Source organism: Marmota flaviventris, chromosome 14, assembly GCF_047511675.1.
Source record: "Marmota flaviventris isolate mMarFla1 chromosome 14, mMarFla1.hap1, whole genome shotgun sequence".
Lineage (NCBI taxonomy): Eukaryota > Metazoa > Chordata > Mammalia > Rodentia > Sciuridae > Marmota > Marmota flaviventris.
The window spans coordinates 3,104,849-3,125,818 of record NC_092511.1 but is presented as its reverse complement, the minus strand read 5'-3'; the positions used below and the strand labels follow the sequence as shown (position 1 = coordinate 3,125,818).

Sequence of the window (20,970 nt, the reverse complement as noted above, 5' to 3'; positions counted from 1 at the left end):
GAGAGGGGAAGCCTTGGGGATAGCAGGGGAGCAGGGCAGCCTGGCCCAGGCCTTCAGAGAAGGTGACAGGCCGAGGGTTGGGGGCGCAGCAGGGGTGGGCCGAGAGGACTTCTCTGGGCCCAGCTGGGTGGGTTGGGATGTCACCCCAAGCGGGAGAGGGGAAACTGGGCCGCCTTCCGCACACCAGTGGGAGGATGTGGCGAAGGCGGTGACCAGGGGTTGGTTTCTAAATGTACTTTGAGGACGGAGCTAGGAGAATTTGGTGGTGAAGTGGGATGGGGTGTCGGGGACAGGGGGTTCTTTGACTTGTGTTGCTGGAGTGACGCAGGTTCTGAGAACCAGGCTGGGTCAGCTCAAGGAGGAATGCATCTTCAGGGCCCAGAGTCACTAAGAAGCCTGTTAACCCTTGAGCAGAGGTGTCATGGGGCGACGGCAGTGTGAGGAGCCTGACTTCTCAGGGCACGTGGTTCAGACAAGTCCAACTCCTAGTCAACTCTGTCTACCAAGCGGATCTAAGTTTTCTGAAGGTCGGAGATTTACATTATTTTAGATGAAGAAACAGGAGGGGAAGAGAGAGATTGGCAAAGAGTTCACGCAGCGCTGCCACCGCGCCCGTCTCCTTGTGAGCTGCGGTGTGCCCCTGCTCACGATTGGAAACCCGTCTGCCTTAGGGCTCCGGTGGTGGTGCACAGGTGTGTTGAGTGTGAGCTGGGCCACATACCACTGTACCTGGCCTCGGGCCACCACATAGAGCTTGGCACATTTTGTGCGCTCATCTTTCTGTAAGAGGAAAACGCTGCATTCATTTTTATTTTATTTTTAAAAAAATTTTTATTGTTGGTTGTTCAAAACATTACATAGTTCTTGACATATCATATTTCACACTTTGATTCAAATGGGTTGTGAACTCCTGCATTCATTTTTAAGTTTAACTATTTTTTAAAGTAACTTGCTAAGAGAAAACCCACAAATGCCGATCTAAAAAAAAGAAAGGAAGATTTTCCTGGACACTCTGACTTCCCAGCAAGCATCACTTTTATTAAAAAGTATGTGGCATTGTTCATCCATCTTTGTCATTAGTAACTTCCAAGACAGTTCTTTGTTTTCTGATTCATTACTGAAACAAAGTGTGGGAGATACTGTAAGCAAAGACCTGAAGAAACCTCAGTTCCTTAGAGTGACCACAGTGCACCGGGACCCTGTGTGCCATGCCTGGGGACCCATTTCTCCAAGTCTGGTGACGTTTTCCATGGATTGTGAGGCTGTGGGTAAAGACAAAGGAATGTGTGTGTGTTTGCCGGTACATATGACTGAGTTTTATGAATTGAATTTGTGATTATACTTTCTCAGATATTATTTCTCCTGTTTTTTTTTTTCCAAAATGATAGAAAAAAATCAGCTTGTATGTAAGGAATACATTTTCCTCTGTAGTAAGTGCCTTTTTGTCTCTTTCTGTTCTATAACGTCTCTTAAGAGAGACTTTACATTCTTGTCATGAAGTTGGATTAAATTTTTGTCAAGTTGCTGATCAGGTATCACATAGCTTTGAGCATCGGTAACCACGTTGTATGAGTTTTCTAAATCCTGTTATCAACTTCAAATCTGGAATTACAATATGCACTCAGGATGAGCTGATATCGATGACGGTGGATGTAATTTATGTTTCAAAGTGCTTTCCTGGTAGTTTAGAAATTTCGATTGGCTGCTTGGTCTTGTTTAAACTTCGCTATGTGACTGAGGATAGCCTATATGAGGAAGTGAGGACAGTTCCCACATTTTCTTGTTCTCACATGACCTGACCATACTTTCTTAGTTTGCTTTTTCTTTGCAGAATACTTTCTAAGCCACTTGACTTTTTGGTGAGGTTAGTTTAGTAAAAAGTAGAAAAGTTGACCCTTAAATTCACTCACCTGAGTCGCTGAGGAGCCGGTGAGCAGGGCAGTGGGGCTCTCTGGCTGAACTGTGTTTCACTTTCCTCTCTGGAAAGCTGCACCTCACCTCAAGTGCAAATCTCTGATGCACACTGAGGGAGGCTTCCAAGTCAGTCTGCATCTTCAATGCCAGGGACACAAATATCTTCCTATTTTAAAAGATAATAGCAATAGGAACAATAACAATTTATTTCCTGAATCAAACTGATAATTTTTTAATTTCATTTTTAGTGTCTTTGGTCTCTAACGGACCAGGGAAGCCTGCATTGCTTTTAATCTGTTCTGGGAGTTTGGTTTTCTTGAGATTCCTGGATAAATCTCCATCACCCACCGGCTGCTGATGACCTAGAACTTTTCTGGTCTCTGGGGTATTGTCAGTATCAGTAGTTGCTAAAACTGAAGGTCAAATTTCCACTCCAGTTTGTCCTGAGATTGACCTGAGAAGAGGTCTTTGGGGCTGGCATTCCACTGACGTCTCTGTGACATGGCTGTTTTTTATGAACTGTAAGACTGGCCCCTTCTCCACAGCAAGGAATGAGACTAGGGTGGAAAATGCCAGAATACCATCCTGGAACCCCAGTGTATTAGCACGATTCAAATATCAAAGACTTTTTTTTTTTTGAAATGGCTTAAAAAACAAAAAAGTATGGATCTGATTGTCTTTTATACAAAGGCAAGTTGGAATTTGTAACCTGTGTAAATGCTATAATTAGAACCTTGTTTTTACATGGATTCATTATGTTAAATTTTCCACTAATTACTGGCATTCTCTTTAATGTGTACATGGGGCAACATGAGGACTTGATTAGCTGGAGTTAAAAGTGTAAGCACTAATGAGCATGCTACGGGCTTCCCTTTGTCTTTGGTCACTTGCAGCTTCTTGACAGCAAGGCCTGACTTTTTACAGGTTATTACACTGTGCAGTTTTCCGAGAGCCGTCGGATGTACACAGAGCAGAAACGGCAGGTCCACAGCTGAAACTCCTAGTGGTGGCCTTTCTCTGGGTGGGTGCAGTGATGGAATGAAGTAGTCAGTGGTTTCCAGGAGGAGGCTGGAGGTGGGCAGTTGGCAGGTGCTGAGCTGAGCTGAGGCGGGGAAAGGGGAGCTGGGGGCTGAAGCTGAGACCCGCCCCGAACATACTCCAGACACAGCAGTGAAGGCCGACTCCAGAAGAGGAGCCGGGCATCTGCCTGTCCTCGTGGCCTGGGTTCTCGGGTGCTTGTTCCCAGGGAGCATCTTTCGAGAGGAATGTTGTCAGGGTCTGCTTTCCTGCCCACTGAGGCCGGGTTCTGCCCACAAACCCTCTGAGACTCTTGTTCTGATTTTTTTCTCCTGGTTGGTTTCTCTGTAAGACTCCCGGCTGAATGCATGGAGTCCCCCTTGCTGGACAGTGTTGCCCAGAGTGCCTGTGCTCAGCCCTCTCACACATGTCCGACTCCTTCCTGGGGGGCTGCAGCCGAGTCCCAGACCTCCCCCTGCTCCCAAGCCCCACTCCCAGGGGCGGCCCTCCTGGTCTGCTTGCCTGGGGTTTTGTTTGGTTTGTTTTGCTTTACTTCCTCTCCTTTCCTCTTTCTAACCTCTTTTTCTAATTATTCCCAACATATGTAACTGACATACACTGGAGGGAATGTCCTCAAGGAATTAAAACCACATTGGGTAAAATTTCACATGAGCAGCGTTCTCAGTGCAGGAAGGATGTCCCTCACCCGCTCCCAGGCCTGCACGGGCAAGGGGCACGAAGGCCTGCCCAGCCACAGGGGCCTGGAGGCCCTGAAGGGCGCCAGGCAGCAAGAGCAGGCACACGGGCTGGTGCTCGCCTTCTCGTGGATGTTAGGTGGTGGTTCTGACAACTCAGGGCTTGGCCAAAGCCACAGATAATTAGTTTTGAAATAGGATTTCTTTCCTTGGTTCACTGCATCACAAATAATTCTGTCCTCGGGTCTTCTGATTTTAACCAGAAATAGCTCAGCCTCCACTCCTGGTTTCATTCCCCACTCCCTGCTCTTTCCAGCTTGATCCCCTGCACCAGCTCCTGCCTATCGGGGGCCCCTTCCCTGCGGCCACCTATGGACTTCTGTCCTGCAGCACGCTGCACTCAGCAACTACCTTCTTCACTTTAAACTGACCCTACCGGTAGATGACATTGATCTCTTTCGGCAGCAGGGATACCCACTGGACGGACAGTGGCTGGCCTTGTCATGAAGAGATCTCAGTGAGGGATTCGCTTCTTCAAGGGGCACTTGCTAAGGAGAAACCATACCTTTCTCATGAGACATATTTTGTGGTGGGAGAGAGCTCTTCCTGTTGCTCCTTAAATCACCATTTGAGATAATGACTAACATTTGCATAGTGCTTGGCAAGGTACAGATTGCTTTCCACACATAGAATCTTATTTTGTCTTTTAAAAACTTGCATGTATTTTATTATCTCAATTTTCCAGATGAAGAAATTGAAGATTAAAGCATTAAGATTTTTTCCAAAGCAAGGCAAAACTTGAACATGAAGCTATATAATCTGACTACCTCTTTTATATGACATCCATCAGGAACTATAGGGATTTCTGTGCTTTTTATATTTTAAAAGAAACTGGTGGAATGCAGTTTATTTGGTGGAAAGAATAGGGACTTTGTTGATAAAAGTAAACAAGACTCAAATTCTGCCACTCTGCCTGCTAACTCCTGGGCCAGTCAGGTCCTGCCTGAGTCCCCTAATCCATGGAATGATAATGATCATCTTTGAGAACGCTGCGCCTGGAGCCTGGCACCGTCACACTCTGTGCCTGCTGTGCTCTTGTTTCATCCTTGTTTTCGTGGGGAAAGGGCAGGGATGTTGGCAGGAACCGTGCCACAAACCAAGACAGGAAACAGGTAATCCCTTGGCTTGGCTTCCTTTTTAATGGCTGCCCTGTAAAGGATTCTGATCACTCCCTGAGACGCCATAGGCCAGGACACATTTTGAGAACAAAAGGCACATAGGTCAGATTCTCCCCCTGGAATCTCACACTGGGAGAAGGGAGGTTATCTTAGGAGGTGTCTTTCCTGTCTTCTGGTTCTACTATGACTCCTTTAGTGCTAGAAAGAGGCTAGGAATCTGGGTCAAGGCATCCTTCATGTAGGTCTTCTTCTGCATTCAAACACAGTTACTGACTCCCAGTTTTATACCAATTAGACCTTGGGCTGAGGTTACCAAATAACCTGGAAAAATAGCCACACACACCACACTCTGGAGGGACTCTACCAGGGAAAGACCCTGCGGACCACCCACTCTTCCACCACTCACTGGGATGCCACATTACCCTGGGCAGAGGGCCCGGGGTTGAGATTAAAGAAGAAAGTCTTTGCCCTCAAGAAGCTTACAGCCCAGCAATGGAGGCAGACAAATAAAAAGGCATAAGGAGTAAGAAACTGAAAGACGGGGAAACAGCAAGAACAAATTAACAGTGAGGGCGGCCTTGCCTCTGAGAGAGTGAGGTAGGGACCAGGGTGAGAGGGACTCTGAGACACGTCCCCAGGACAGCTCAGATGCGATGGGACGTGGGAGCACAGTGCCACCACGGTGCCTGCTTGGTGGATGGTGGACATTGACATCTGCTTAGGATCCTGTGCTTCTTCCAGGGCCAGCAGGCCCCTGCCATACACCCTCAGAACCTGCCCAGCACGGGGCAAAGCCAGGCAGTGGGGTTCTGACGGGCTGGGGTGTCAGGGAGGATGGACAGAGAGGCAAAAGAGTCGTCAGGGGAAGCCCACCCCATATGGAGAGCTCCAGACCAGCAGTCCACCACGGAGAGCATGCTGGCTTCACTAAAGTACCGAAAGACGTTTTCACCAACTTAGAATTTATCTAGCAAAGGTATCTTTTGGGAAAATAAGGCTTCTTCCTTACCAACAAGTGCTGAGCAAATTCATCTTGAGCTCATTTGCACTACAAAATGTTCAAGGGACACCAGAGGAGACTCACCTACATGGGAGGGAGGGAGGGAGACCAAGACTGCTTCAAAAATAAAATTTTCACTATTGTTTCTTTAAAAGGCAGTTAACTGTCTAATGCAAAATCAACATCAAGGTATTTTGGGATTTGTACCATGCATTAAATGAATTTATGTGAAGTACAGTTTATGACGAGGGTGTCAAGGATAAGAGGGGAATGACAAAGTCACACTGCTGTGAATTGCTTATATTCTACATAAAATATGATAAACTAAAGGTGCATATTGTAAACCCCGGATACCTGACTAAAAATTAAAGGCGAAGTATAATAAGTAAATAGAAGACATAAAAATGGGCTAAAGAAAATCTCAATCTAAAAGAAGGCAGAAAAGGGGGGGAGGGAAAATTGGAGTAAATAGACAACAAATGGGGCACCATAGACTCAAAGTCAATTTCATCCATAACTACATCGAATTTAAACAGTTTAACCCTTTAGATTACAAGGAACTGGAAAAGAGGGAAAAGCAATAGATGTGACATTTTCGTAGAGGACAGGCATAGCTGTTCCCAGAAGCAGTGCATTCTAGGATAAGAAATAGTACCAGGCGTAACAGGAGCACTTCATGACAGAAGGGCCAGTTCACCAAGGGGACACAGCTTTACTGACTGTACATTGCCCAACATCACAGAAAAATACAGTGAAGGGATAAAACATGTAACCAAAACTACAAACAGACAAATCCGCTCATTGTTGGAGATTGGGGACACCAGTGATGGACAGAATAAGAAGACAGAAGACCAGTAAGATGAAGAAAGCAAAACGCTCTTCGCTATCTTCACTGATCTTGCAAACACGCCCACTTACAGCAGCATGATATACCTGCACTGTTTTCAAGAGCATGTGAAATGTTGGCTACTCTAGATGTTACATGGACCGTGAAAGGAAGTCTCCATGCACTTACAAGGTTAGATATCGAACTATGTTCTCTAAGCACAAGCAAATTAAACTAGAAGCCAGCAACTCAGCGGTGTTCATAAACTTCCAAATCACAACTTCTAAAAATCCCTCTTTCAAAGACAATATGACCACAAATTCAGGAAGTATTTCATGGCGAATGAGGATGAAAATAGGATGCAGGGTCTCTGCGCTTTGAGAGCTACTTCCAGGCCCAGGGGGGTGAGTCCTTGAGTGCTCCAGGGCCCCATATAAAATGTGCTGTGTTTGCAGGTGACTTATGCACACTAAAGGTACTCTAAACACCTCGTGGTAACTGTTTCGGAAACAGATGAAACTGACAGATCTCTGGAAGATAATCTGAATTATTTATCATAAATTGATTAAAAATTGCCTCACGATGAGATAGAAAGCCTAATAAAATGTGATACAATGCAAATGCTCGTAATAGTGGTTATACTGTATCTCTACTTACTTTGGTGTTACTACATTGTACTAAAAGGCTTATATTGTTCTATGTAAGGATCTTGTTCATCTTTTTTAGATTTATTCTTGAATTTTAAACTTCTGATGTCACATCATGTTTCTTAAAAATTACATTTTCTAACTTGTTGCTAGTGTGAAGAAATTAAATAGCTTTAGACCTTGATTTTTCTTTTTCCAGAAAACTTGTTAAATTTGCTTGTGAATTCTAATAATTAATCTATAAATGGTTGAGTTTTTCATTCAAATAATCACATTACATTCAAAATTCAAATGAATTCTGTCACAAGTCCAGTTGTTGACCACCCAGGAGGAAAGGACTTCAGTGGAAGGGTTATAGAGGACAGAGAATCCTCAGGACGCGTGCAGGGAGGGGGAGGGAAGGGAACTCATTGCAGGTTACCTGTTAGGAGGCACAGGACGGAATGACAGTGGCTGAGAGGGGACACTGGGTTTGCAAATGTGACCATCAGCTTTCTGAGACGGGAAGTGTTGGCGTATGTTAAATGCAGACTCAGAGGGAAAGGGAGGGCTCTCAAAGTAGAGAAGGAAGATGGTGGGGAGACAACAGAGACCCTCCTCTCTTTCTGCTCTTTGTGGTTAGTTTGGTGAGAGGGGTCTCCTGTGTTTCCCAGGCTGGCTTCAAACTTTAAGCCTTCCTGCCTCAGCCTTCCGAGAAGCTGGGGCTGCAGGGGTGGGCCACCGTGACACGTGAGAACAGGGATCGTGGGAGGAAAAAGGAGAAAAGTCTACCATGGGCGGAGGACACATCCAGGAGGGTACGGGCCAGAGGTGGGGACACTGTGGCACAGATGTTCTGTGTTAAGGCTTTGATTTCCCATTCCTATCGGCCACTGTTATGGTCTACACTGTACCCGAAAGATGGTGAAATCATAGAACCAGGACCTCAGAAGGTGACATTACTTGGACACAGAGCAAGCTAAGCGGTGGCCACTAAGGGTGACCCTGGTCACCATGACTGGACTCAGGAAGTCACGGAGAAGACAGCTTCTGCGAGCCAAGGCATGCGGACGCCAACAGAGGCCTGGAGAGGAGCCAGGAGCAGACCGTCCCTCAGCCCACGGAGGGACCTCAGACTCCAGCCTTGGTGTGTGGGCAGGAAGGTCTGTTCTTCAGGTCACCAGTCTGGGGCTCACAACCCCAGGAGGCAACAGCATCTCAGCCCTGCGTTGTAAAAGAAATTGCTGTTCAATTTAAAAGGGACCTTTGAAGAGTAATAGTAAAGGCTCAACAAGGTACTATGGTAAGGTACTTAGTAGGCGCTCAGTAAAATTTCCTGCATATCTAGATCAGGTTTGGGTGATAATTACAAATGCCTCTCTTTAAATTTCTATAATTAAAGCCTTTATTATTGTCACGAGCAGCTTCTCAGCCTTGTCTGGTTACCAGGAGTTCCCTTCCGGATATCTGCACTGGACCCCGGACCGCGACGTACGCGAACACCAAGCACGAACTCGATTGCCTTTTGAAATGCTGGTTTATTCGCACACCACACAAAGCAATACACGAGGTGGCTGGCACACAACTGCACGATCTTACTCTCAGGCGACGAGAGTTAGTTGTGAGCAATTACATGGAGTTTCCCCCGCGCTTATATACTTTACAAGTTGTTCACACCTAACTTATCTAACATAAGCATACTGCCTGACTACTTTATTATCCTATGACCACAACTTAGAAGGTTACATCATCCACACTCAAAAAGGTTATATCATCCACTTATCTAACATAGACACACTCTCTGGTCATCTTGTGACCAGCACTAAAAAGTCACTGAGTTACTGCAAAGTCCAAACAAGTCCAAACAAGTCCAAACAAGTTTCTCTTCTGATCCATGTTGTTTATTCATCCTTGATGTTTACTCCTGTCATTCCACCCCCTTGATACGGAGGCGCCGATGGTACTGATGGTGCCGATGTATCAAAGCGACAAGTACGGTCCCCTGTCTTAGGTCGTCCATTCGGAAGTTGCCCGTCCTCGGGGAAACGTATGGGCTGTCGCGGCCCTCCAAACCAATCTTCTTCAGATTGGAAGATGCAATCCACGGCATCCATGCAGCCACCGACCACACAGGAGTGTAGAAAAGGATGAAGCATAGCACGAATCTCACAGCAAAAGGGAGCTTTCACATGTGGCACAAAAGGATGTGTCAGTCGTGAATAAACATCAAAATTCAAATCCTTCACTAACGATAAATCTATCACCATATTGTGAATTATCATAAATGGATAATCAACATCTTTTTCCAAGAACATCGGAATTGGAGTCATGCGATCCTTCCGGAACAACAGGTCGTTCCTCAATTTGCGTCCTAATATCCGTCTGATGATTATCTGGTCCACAGACATAGTTCCTCAAGAAATTCTATAACGTTAACCAAGTCTGGGTAAGTTTTGGTGACAATCGACATAAGTCCACAATTTAACAAAATAAGGCTTACAGATATTCCTTAAGCATATATCAAACAAAGATCTAGGGTTATACGTCTTCCTCCGTCTGCATTGCGCAAAACTCCTACATAATACCTCATCACCAAACAACAATGATCTATCATAGCTAAGGGAAATAATCCCATTAATGTAAAAAGCAAATGCATTAGATTGCTGTGTCAACAAATCATGATCAGACTTCATTACTTCCGTGAACAATCCAAATAAACCCTTAACACACGAGTGTACATCATACCTACAATAAACATTACAGTGCGAATTAATATTAGGAATACAGTTCCAAACATGATTTAAGAATACACATAAAGAAGGTACAATACCCTCCAAATTATTATCCAGCGGACACCATGGTCCACTGCGTAAGGTTACTAGTCTACATAAAAGAGAAAAACGTTCCTGCCCAAACAGTGTATATGCACTATATAAAAACCATGTATTTACATGAAATTCGATGCAAAGATGACAATTTGCATAGTGCAACTGTTCAGAATAATTCCTCGATCTTGCCGTCCTTCTCCTTCTTGGATTTAATTTTCTTAGTGCCTTTCGCTTCATGGTCTCTGTAATGTTGAAGTTTATCCATTTTAATGTAAGTTTTCTTTCCTGCAGACTTATTAATCTTTAAACAAACCTTAATGCATAATACTAATAATACAAAACAACATACATATAGCAATCCTTCCTTAAGCCAATGGAAAGGATTCCATCTCATAATGCAACTAACATCTGCATGAACTAATTTTCTAAAGAAACCTACAAAACTACAATCATAAGTATACTGAAAGTCACGCGGAATCAAATATCCAGAATCAACTAACATCTTAACTTTATGAGTTTCACCTGAAAATCTTTGGAGAAGTTCAGTAGTTTGATTATGTACTGTCTCAATTTCCTTTCCTAATGAAGCATAAACGGATTTGGCTGCCTCTGTTGCTTTCATCATCTTTTTATATTCTTCTGACAGAGGTGGTTGGGGTACAAAAGAATGTAACCCAAAAGTATGATTAGACATATAAACCACCTGAGTCAGGACTCGTAAGTTTTGCGTAGCAGTAAAACTCTTAGACCTAAATAGATGTTTCTTAACAGTTAGATTCATATGTTCCATCATCATGACATTAGTATGTACATGACAACCAGCATTCAAACTTAAAGAATCACTATAAGAAATGTTTTGCCATCGTCGAACCATGTAAGGTTCAGGATAACAAGACAACATATTAAAATTCCCAAGATCTAACAAAGTAGCCTGAGGCATAGATATAGTTATATCAGAAGTCCTAGGTTCATCTGAGAAAAGATCATATGCTATAATAGTTGTTTTACCTATAGCATAAGTGGCTTCACTAGGCACATAATATGACATATTGTTCCATTTTAACCAATAAAACTTATCAAACGGTATTATCCAATCTTTACCAATTTTCTTCGGTATAGCCTTAGTTGGATATCCTATTACAACCTTAGATGTCGACATTTGCCATAAATTAATCATGCAAACACCAGTTTCACACCAAGAATCCTTTGTAGGATCTAATATGGTTATAGCTGATGCAGTTTCCATGCCTATGCCGGTTCTAAATAACAGTCTTATTTCTTCTAATCCCGCGGTGATCATTGCTTGCAGATGTTCACACTCCTGAGTTGCCTCCAATTGTTTCATACGTACATTCCATGATGCATCCATAGTCTCAATCACCTTACTTAGTGAATCAACATGATGTTTCAAAAGTTCCTGTTCTGCAGAAAGTCTTTCCATAAGTAAAGATGTGGAGTGCAGATTTTTAGATAATTGTGAGATAACAAAGTTCTGTTTATTCTGAAGTCCTCGAAGAGCTGAAATTTCCACTCGAAGTTCCTCCGTCATTGCTCCAGCGATCGCTGCCCCCAAAGCTGCTCCGGCCAGGAAAGCGCCAATCGCTGCGAACTGCAAAGGTCTCCGTCCTGCTGCATTTCTTTGGACTGAATAAAACAAATCTGGCAACACAGTAGACTCAAAAGAAGGACATACAGTTTCACCTTTCAACAAATCACTAACAGACAATCGTAACACAATTGGCTGTACTTGTGGTTGTATCAAAAATCTAACTGGCTGATGTAATAAAGGTAAAAATCCTGGAGCCTCTAAAGTCTTCATAAAATTACCGTCCTTTTCCTTGCGTGGGAAGAGGACCGCTCTTGGGAAATGGGCAGTAACCCATCCCTTGGTTCCATTAAATCCTCCTCTATCGATTAAACAAGGATTCAAAGAGGTCGGTTCCATGTAGCATCTCTGCATATCCATCTTTGTACTATATATAATATGATTACCTGCATGTGCATCAAACACATCAGTATTATTATGTAAAACATCATGTGTTACAATATCATAAAGATTCCATTCATTGTCACTTCCTGGTAATAACATATACCAGTAATAAGGTAATTTTCCTGGATATATTTTACTAGACCAAGTAGAGAAATCCATTCCTTGTGTCAACCACCATTTCAGAGTTTTTCTATCTGCTATATCCACATGGTATCTAATTATAGTATCCCAGAGCTGTGCTCTAGGGCACCCGGTCTTCAATGACCAGTAGTCATCAGCATTTACCAGGTAAGTTTCTGTTTTGTAATTCACTAAAGTAACTTCATCCAAATCTGGTGGTACAAAACTAAGAGAATATACATATGGTTTCAGAGTATAGGTTCTTTCGCGTTTATCCTGAGTATCCAAAAAAGCTTTTCCACCTTCAGAGTGTTTGGAAAAGTTTCCAGTTATATTCACATCAAGAGGGATATCATAGTACGTGGAATCATTATGCATAATAGACCTATGGATACCAATCACATATTGCCATGAATGTGGAAACCATCTGCAAATAGATCTTTCCATAGCTAAACTAACATTTTTAGTGTCCACATAATTAGAATCAACTCCCATCGGGATTGACATATTATGGACATTCACTCTGATTTTGTCATCACTCAAATTAAACACGGGAATCAAAGTCCCAAAGAAATTATCATAAAACTTAAAGGTACAGTCTTGGCATTTATAATAAGGCCACTTTGAAGATTCTCCTTTGGATCCATTATAAGTATAATCTACCTGCAGAAATGTAACATTATACAAGTGTTTTTCCAAAATATCCTTAGGTGTGACAACCAATACAGGTTGCCAGGACTGATTATCAAACCTATGCCACGTATTATTCACCTCAAGATGCATATGAGAGGCATTCAAATATACAGCATGAAGAGGATTCTGTACACAATTTTGTCTGCTAAAATTATAACACCATGTCCAATTAAATATATTATAATATTGTGTGTAGTTTTTCCATACTGTCTGGTTAACAATGTATTTGTCCACGGTGAATTTATAATCATGTAACCCTGGACTATGCACTCTCTGTCCCAATTTCGGGCTATCCACAATCTCTGAGAGGTCCCATTCATTATTGGCATTTTTAAAGACATACCTCCTTGTTTTGTTTTCAAATAATAGCCATCCAGAGTGATTAAACATTCCAAATTCAGGATGTAATACCCCAGTCGTCCTGTAAGCCGGACCCAGCCTACAGGCCTGTGTGTGAATCTTATAAGTTACAGATGAATAATTACCAATTTTATAATAATATCTATATTGGCACCACTTAAGGAAGGTTGAATCAACAGGGAAGCAAACTCTACCAATAAATGCTTGTCCCTGTGTTCGGTTAAGCATATCTCCAAAAATGCTGCGGATACAAGCATACCCGATTTTGTCCTTTATTTTAGGAGGCGTGGCCACTGGTTTAACCAAGTTATGGGTAAATGGCTGTGGTAAAGGGTCGGTCAACACAACAGGTGATCGCCAAGTGGCGGTACCTAAGGTATTGACTTTCCACCAATTATCTATAGTAAGATAAGATTGGTTCCGTATTTCTAAGGATCTATCAGGATTCTGTAGGATCTCAAACTTTCCATATATAGGTAAATTAGGAAAATCCGCTACACAAGAAACATAATGGGTATAATTCAAATGAGTTCTGCTTTGCACATCTTCAATATATATAGACATATTCCTTTGTTTAGTGTTCATGGAATCTAGATACTGCTGTAACTCTTTTGGACACCATGTCCCGTAGGGTTCAACTAAAACTTGCGGCCATCTAGGCAACGGTCTAGCTCCTTGTAAATGTCTAGGCAATCTCTTCCATTCATCCAACATTTCCTTAGAATCATTATATGGCAACAAATTTATCCCCAACGTAGTTGTTCGTGGGGTTGTAGTTGTAAATTCACCAGAACCTCCTTCTTCTCCATCATCATATGAAGAATAGTCATATTCTTCATATTCATAATCGAATAAATTATAATCATTCTGTTTGTTGGACACCCAAACCTGAAAAGGCAGTGATGCAACATCCTTTTCTGCTGCTTTTATACATGTAAAGTCATCCTCTTCTGTAGACTCCTCAAAAGTATATACAGTAAGGTTTGGATTATTAAGCACTGCTGCTGTAGCATTATAGCTCTTAACTAAAGGTTTGCCTCCAAGTTTCCTATAATAATACACAAAATGTGGCTTATAAGACCACATATCCATAATCCCAGGTACCAGATGACATCGGAGGGGGTTAGTTTCATATTTATTAGAATATCCTCCATCCGCACTAGATCTAAACATTGGGCTATATACCCCAACTGTATTGATGTCCCAAAAATGGTCACACTCCTTAGGTGCTGAGTGTTTGTTATAATGGTGGCAAAATGCATAATTATGATAAAACAGGTATCTAATAGCAGTAAAATTTTGTAGGAATTTGTTACTTCTCCAATATTGTGGTATTACTGCACAAGAATTATTACACTCTTGAAGTGAATGAGTGAAATTAATATAATTGAAGATCCAATCTTTGTAAGAATACTTGGTCAGGTTAATGTTCCTGATACCAAAATAATATGGAGTCGTAGTAGTAAAAGTAGTGGGAGTTGTAGTTTGATTTCCCATTACTGAATAGAACTGCAGGGCTATCAAAAGTAGCAAAAATAGCAAAAGTAACAAAGTCCTAGGTGCCATTACCAGAAACATAGTGTATAATTAAGTACATAACAGGGTAGCAAATCTCGTACCAACAATTTATGATTAAAACAAGTAGAACCATTCAAAAGAGCTGTCTGCCATTCGTTACAATGAAAATATCCACCCAAAAACAAGCAAGAATATACAATCAGGATAACAAAGCATATGTTAAACAAAACACACAAACGTTTACCTAGTGACAACATCTTGGCTTTTTACTAATCTGAGGTCCCCTTTTCCAGTTGATACCCATAGGGTATTTCCTTGTCCGTGTGATACAATCTCACCTTTAATCACAGAGTTATCTTTTCTGTTACGTATCCACACCTTATATGGTCTTATTTTATCTGGGTTTGGGTCCCCGTCTGCCTGCACATCGATGTCCTTTTGGAATGTTTCCTCAAAGGGTGATCTCCTGTGCAGTCTTTGCCTAGAATTAAGTTCAAAAACTGCAATCAGTATTGCCTTGTCAAATGGCACATCTTGTCCTATCTGCCACAATTTAGTCTTTAATAATCCATTGAACCTTTCAATATTTCCTGCTGCTTGTGGGTTATAGGCCAAATGAAAATCCCAATTAATTCCTAAAACGTCAGCTAATTTCTGAACATTTCTACCAGTAAAATGAGAACCCTGATCAGAAGTTACATTCCAAGGACATCCATATGCTGCACACCAGCTCCAAATAGTTTTCATAGTAGAGCTTTGATCTGCATGTCTACTTGCACATGCATGTCCCAATCTGGTACTACAATCTACCATAGTACACACATATTTTCCATTCTGCAAAGGACCAATATAATCAATTTGTACCTTTTCATTAAATCCTCTTGGTGACGGCCTATTATGGGGTGGATCCCTCCGGAAACGTTGTACCGAGGATGCGCATAATTCACATCCAGATATCGCACGCTTGCATGCTCCCCAGGTGACTTTTATATTTCTTCCTTGAAACCATTGGAACATTCCATGTGTTCCAATATGTCCTAATTCCTTATGCAATTGTCGGATTTCATCATCCGAAATATCAGCATTCAATTCAGGAAGTTTTATATGCCAATTTGGGTCACGTTTCAACCGAATCTTTGTATCTGTTCTATCTGATATTTTCCAAGGGGCCTTATTCACCAATTTTAGCCCTTCGGAGTCAAATTTACTCAATTTGTCTGCCACATTATTAAATTTGGATATTTCATCTGTACGTCCTGTGTGAGCATCAACGTGCGCTATCTTTACATGTATAGGTGCCTCCGCAAGAAATTTCCAAATATGTATTCCCCATACATCTTTTCCATTAATTTTATAATCAGATTCCTTCCACTTTGCAGACCATATGGCAATACCATTACAAACTGCCCATGAGTCCGAAAAAACGTGTATATACTTTTTCTTTTCATGGATAGATTGTTCAACGGCCAATTTTACTGCACAGAGTTCTGCTAACTGTGCTGAGGCATCCGAGCCTTCCTTAACTAAGATCTTTTTATCACTTGGTCGATATGCCACAGCTTTCCATTTAGTGACATTTCCTACTACTTTACTTGATCCATCTGTGAACCATGCATTTTTATGAGAAGCAACTGCCCCCCATTTTCCAATAGGTTGTGTCTTTGGTTGTTTAATCTCTACCGGTACTTCTACCATAGGCTGAGCAAAAACTAATTCTGATAACCTTAATGTCTTATTATTCCCTGACACTGTTGCATCATTAATTATAGTTAACAAATACCATTTCCATTTCAACACTTTTTGTTCCATGGGTAAACCTCTAAAGTCTTCCTCCTTAGTTCGTACCCAATCCAAAATTGGTATCTGAGTTCTTAATGTAACTATTCTATTAGTTAAAACAAAACCTAGGCTCTGTACCGCCGTATAAGCTGTCCACACTGTTTTCTCAAAGAAAGAGTACTTGTTTTCGGAAAAAGGAAATCTTTTGGAGTAAAACCCAACTGGTTTAGTCTGACTATTACTTTTAGTATATATGCCCCAATTTCCAAAGTCATTGGCATATATTATATCAATTATAATTTCTTCACCAGGTTGAGGTACATACAATTGGGTATATGTCTGAACATATTCCTTAGCTAATTCTAATGACTTTTTCTGTTCCGGTCCCCATACAAAGTCCGCAGCTTTCCTGCATACCCTGTGTATTGGAGCCAGAATCATTTGCAAATATGGAATATGTAATCTCCAATATCCCAAAATGCCCATCACCTGCTGAGCCTCTGTCTTGGTTTTTGGTGACTGTAAAGCCAAAATCTTATTTATTACTGCATCCGGAACCTTAGGTCCTTCTGTAGTCCACACCACCCCCAGATACTTAACTGACGTGGCTGGACCTTGAATTTTATCAGGATTGATGGACCATCCTTTTGATTTCAATAATATAACTACCTCGTCCTTTACTTTATTTAACTCGGTCATATCTTTCCCAGCAATTAATATATCATCCACATATGACCATAACTTAGTAGTTCCTTTATCTTGAAAGTCCTTTAACGTTTCTTGTAAAGTTACATGTGCTATAATTGGGCTATTTTTATATCCTTGTGGTAACCTTTTAAACCTATATTGTACTGATTCCCAAGTGAATGTAGTCAATTCTCTACTTTTAATATCTAATGGGATAGCGAAAAACATATCACTCAAATCTATAGCACAAAAACAAGTAGGTGAAAAATTCCTAATTTGAGCATAAATAGACTCTACATCTGGAAGAGTACCTGGCATAGAAGGGGTTACTTTATTTATATTCCTATAGTCTACCGTCAATCTCCACTTGCCATTAGGTTTCATAACAGGCCATACTGGACTGTTATATTTAAATGATGATGCCTTTTCTATTATATCTTTTTCCAACATTTCCTTTATTGTGGCGCTAATCTCTTCGTGTCCTCCTTTAATAGGATACTGTTTAGTAAACACTGGTGGAGTATGGGGCAATTTTACTGGATCAATCTTTACTTGACTTAAAATTTTTGTTTCAAAACACTTTAATCTCTTCAAAGGTAACCATTCACCATATAATAACCTGATTTCCTGAATTCCTAATACTCCATGTGGAACTTTGCCTACCAACACTTGTATTGTATAATCCAAATCATATATTTTAAATGTTACCCATTCTTTTCTCATTTCTGCCCTATGTCCAGATACTCCTTGTACTATAACTTTTTCCTTAGCTGGTTTATTATTTACAAAATCATCTCTGACTATTGTTACCTCGCTTCCCGTATCTATCAGGAAGGAGTCTGTATATTCTTGATTATCAACTATAAATTTTAATTGTATGAACGGCCGGGTGTCCGGCCGTTTTGCCATCTGGATATTCCAAACCTTGGCATTGTTAAACCAAACCTTCCTCTCTGGCCCTGCACCTGATTTCCTCGCGGCACCGGCCTTTGTGGCTTCATTCTGCTTCCTATCTGCCTGTTGTTTACAGCAACATTTCCTTGTGTCCAGGCTTGTCCTGGTCGCACCTTTCTCCAGTCTTTGCCATTTCCCAACATATTTCTGTTTCTTGGGAGGCTCCGCTGGCCAGGCGGGCCTCCCAAACGGAAGTTTTTTGTCTGGAAACATTGACTGTTCCCATTTGTCTGGTAGCATTTAATATTTCCGTTACCATTTGTTGGAAAGCAGACTGGGTTTCGAGCTTTAGCTTGAAATGACATTGCAGCTTGAAATGACATTTTGTGCTCTTGTTGTAATTCTCGATGTTGCTTTAAGAACTCAACTACATCCCATAGGGTGTTGGCTCCAGCTAGCATGGTTGCCAACATCATTCTATGCTGTTCTGGTGCTCCTTTTATAATTATTCTCCTAAGCGCGGCTGTTAAGTGAGCACTTAAAGGGGATCCTTGAAACTGATTATAAATTTTGCTAAAAATAGCTAACTTCTTTACTATCTTAATCCCTTCACTGGGATTCTTCCACTGTACCTGGCCTTCAAAGACACCCCAATCTATATGTGGGATGGCCTCTGCCCAGGCTATTGCAATCCAATCCCAAAGTGTGCGTACCCTGTCAGGGTCCTCTTGTATATTCTTTGCTAAAGTGTCCGCAACACTCGGATTGTCTATCTGGATATTAACCACCTGCATCTCCTTGCCTGCGAGTCTTATAGACTCGCCTCCCTTACTATGAATTGTAAACAAAAAGTCTCCGTCGGTCTGACCTTTCTGTGAAAAATCTTGCCTTAACTGAACCATTTCAGGTCTAGTTAAGTCCCTAGTTTCAATAACTTGTTCCAACCCATCTGGGCGTCCCCGTCCGGGTGTGGATGTTTTAATTACTGAAACTGGCATGCTGGCCTTATCAGGAGCTTCCAGTTGGTCCAATATGTCTTTCAAAAATGGGTTATTACTTCCATTTTTAAGGGCTTCTTTTACTAACCTTTTGCCTCTTAGCCTGTCATCATCTATATCATCTATAATTTTACATAATATTCCCGGGATTTCTTTCTTGTCAGCCCGCTCCATTATGGGCTGGACGGTCTGAGGATTACTTAATGTTACCTCAACTGTGGTTCCTTTCTGGAACTCAGGCATCTTTGCCTGAACAATTCTTTCAATACCTCGCCATGGCGATTGAGATTTTAATTCCTTTTGCTCGAGCTTTAGTTCTCCTATTCTACATTTCTGCCTAAATCCTTTTATTACTTCCTTGAAGCCCATGTTGCTATTTTTAAGAGGATCCTCAGTTTAGCTACATGAATTTTCCAAGCAATAAACCCGTTTGTTTCTATCTTATAAGGTATCTGACTTATTCCCTGATGCCAGCTATATAGTGCCCAATTTTCTATCCTTTCCTTAAGCCACCCCATGCACAGGGACCACCGTCCTCCTAAGGATTTTGGTGGGGGCACTCCCCTTTCATTCCACCTTCAGCCTAGACGCCGGACGATCACGGTCATTCTAGGTTTTCAGTAGAAGAAATTGTGCATTGCCATGTGGGTTATATTTACCTGCTCCGGAGCTCTTCTTCCGTATCCTGCCGACTACGCCAACTGTCACGAGCAGCTTCTCAGCCTTGTCTGGTTACCAGGAGTTCCCTTCCGGATATCTGCACTGGACCCCGGACCGCGACGTACGCGAACACCAAGCACGAACTCGATTGCCTTTTGAAATGCTGGTTTATTCGCACACCACACAAAGCAATACACGAGGTGGCTGGCACACAACTGCACGATCTTACTCTCAGGCGACGAGAGTTAGTTGTGAGCAATTACATGGAGTTTCCCCCGCGCTTATATACTTTACAAGTTGTTCACACCTAACTTATCTAACATAAGCATACTGCCTGACTACTTTATTATCCTATGACCACAACTTAGAAGGTTACATCATCCACACTCAAAAAGGTTATATCATCCACTTATCTAACATAGACACACTCTCTGGTCATCTTGTGACCAGCACTAAAAAGTCACTGAGTTACTGCAAAGTCCAAACAAGTCCAAACAAGTCCAAACAAGTTTCTCTTCTGATCCATGTTGTTTATTCATCCTTGATGTTTACTCCTGTCAATTATTAATTACATGGATTATCCTAATAGGAACAGCTGGGGAGACAATCACAACACATCTAGCAGAAGAGTCCCAGGCCAGGGCCTGGCAGACCTTGCTACTGTGCAGCCTGAGCATGGGGGTGCAGGCAGGTGGGGGTGAAGGCAGGTGGGGGGTGCAGGCAGGTGGGGATAGACCCTCTCTACTCCACTGTGGCAAAAGCTGGTCTCTCTGGAACCGCCCCAGAGGAAAACCCAGAAATAGTGCTTTCTCAGCTGATGTAGCAAATAAAATTAGCCTTCAGAGTCACAGCCTCCACTGACAATTCCCTCTGAGTGCCCCCAGCACTGCCTCCTCGGGCAGACCTGCACCCCGACTCCCACCAGGCCCATCACACACCTAGGACAAGACCTGTGTAGAGAAAGCACCTTTGTTTTAGGGGAGCCAAGCAAAGAAGAGGCATTATCAACAGTAAAAATGACAAGAGGGGAAACCAGGAAACACACAGGTGGTGTCTCCAACTCAGAGGAGAGAGGTGCAGCCTGTGGGACCTCAGCCAGGCAGGGGCACAGAAGAGACTTCCCTTTGGACAGGTGGGAAGAGGGAGGGACCAGGAGAAGGCAGAGCTTCCCTGGGCCAGGCCCCGCC

The 20,970-nt window shown here is 42.2% G+C and overlaps 1 long non-coding RNA gene across 2 annotated transcripts; it reads right to left on the bottom strand.

Moving 5' to 3' along the window:
* Nucleotides 1–8,774: 8,774 nt before the first annotated feature.
* Nucleotides 8,775–20,337, bottom strand: LOC139701765 (uncharacterized). Of its 2 annotated transcripts, none has more exons than XR_011704294.1 (4): nucleotides 19,783–20,337; nucleotides 15,104–15,246; nucleotides 10,208–10,326; nucleotides 8,775–9,680 (listed from the first exon to the last, which is right to left on the bottom strand). It is a non-coding gene; the product is annotated as an uncharacterized lncRNA (long non-coding RNA). The 2 variants fall into 2 exon arrangements; XR_011704295.1 differs by having other exon boundaries at nucleotides 15,144–15,246.
* Nucleotides 20,338–20,970: the final 633 nt, after the last annotated feature.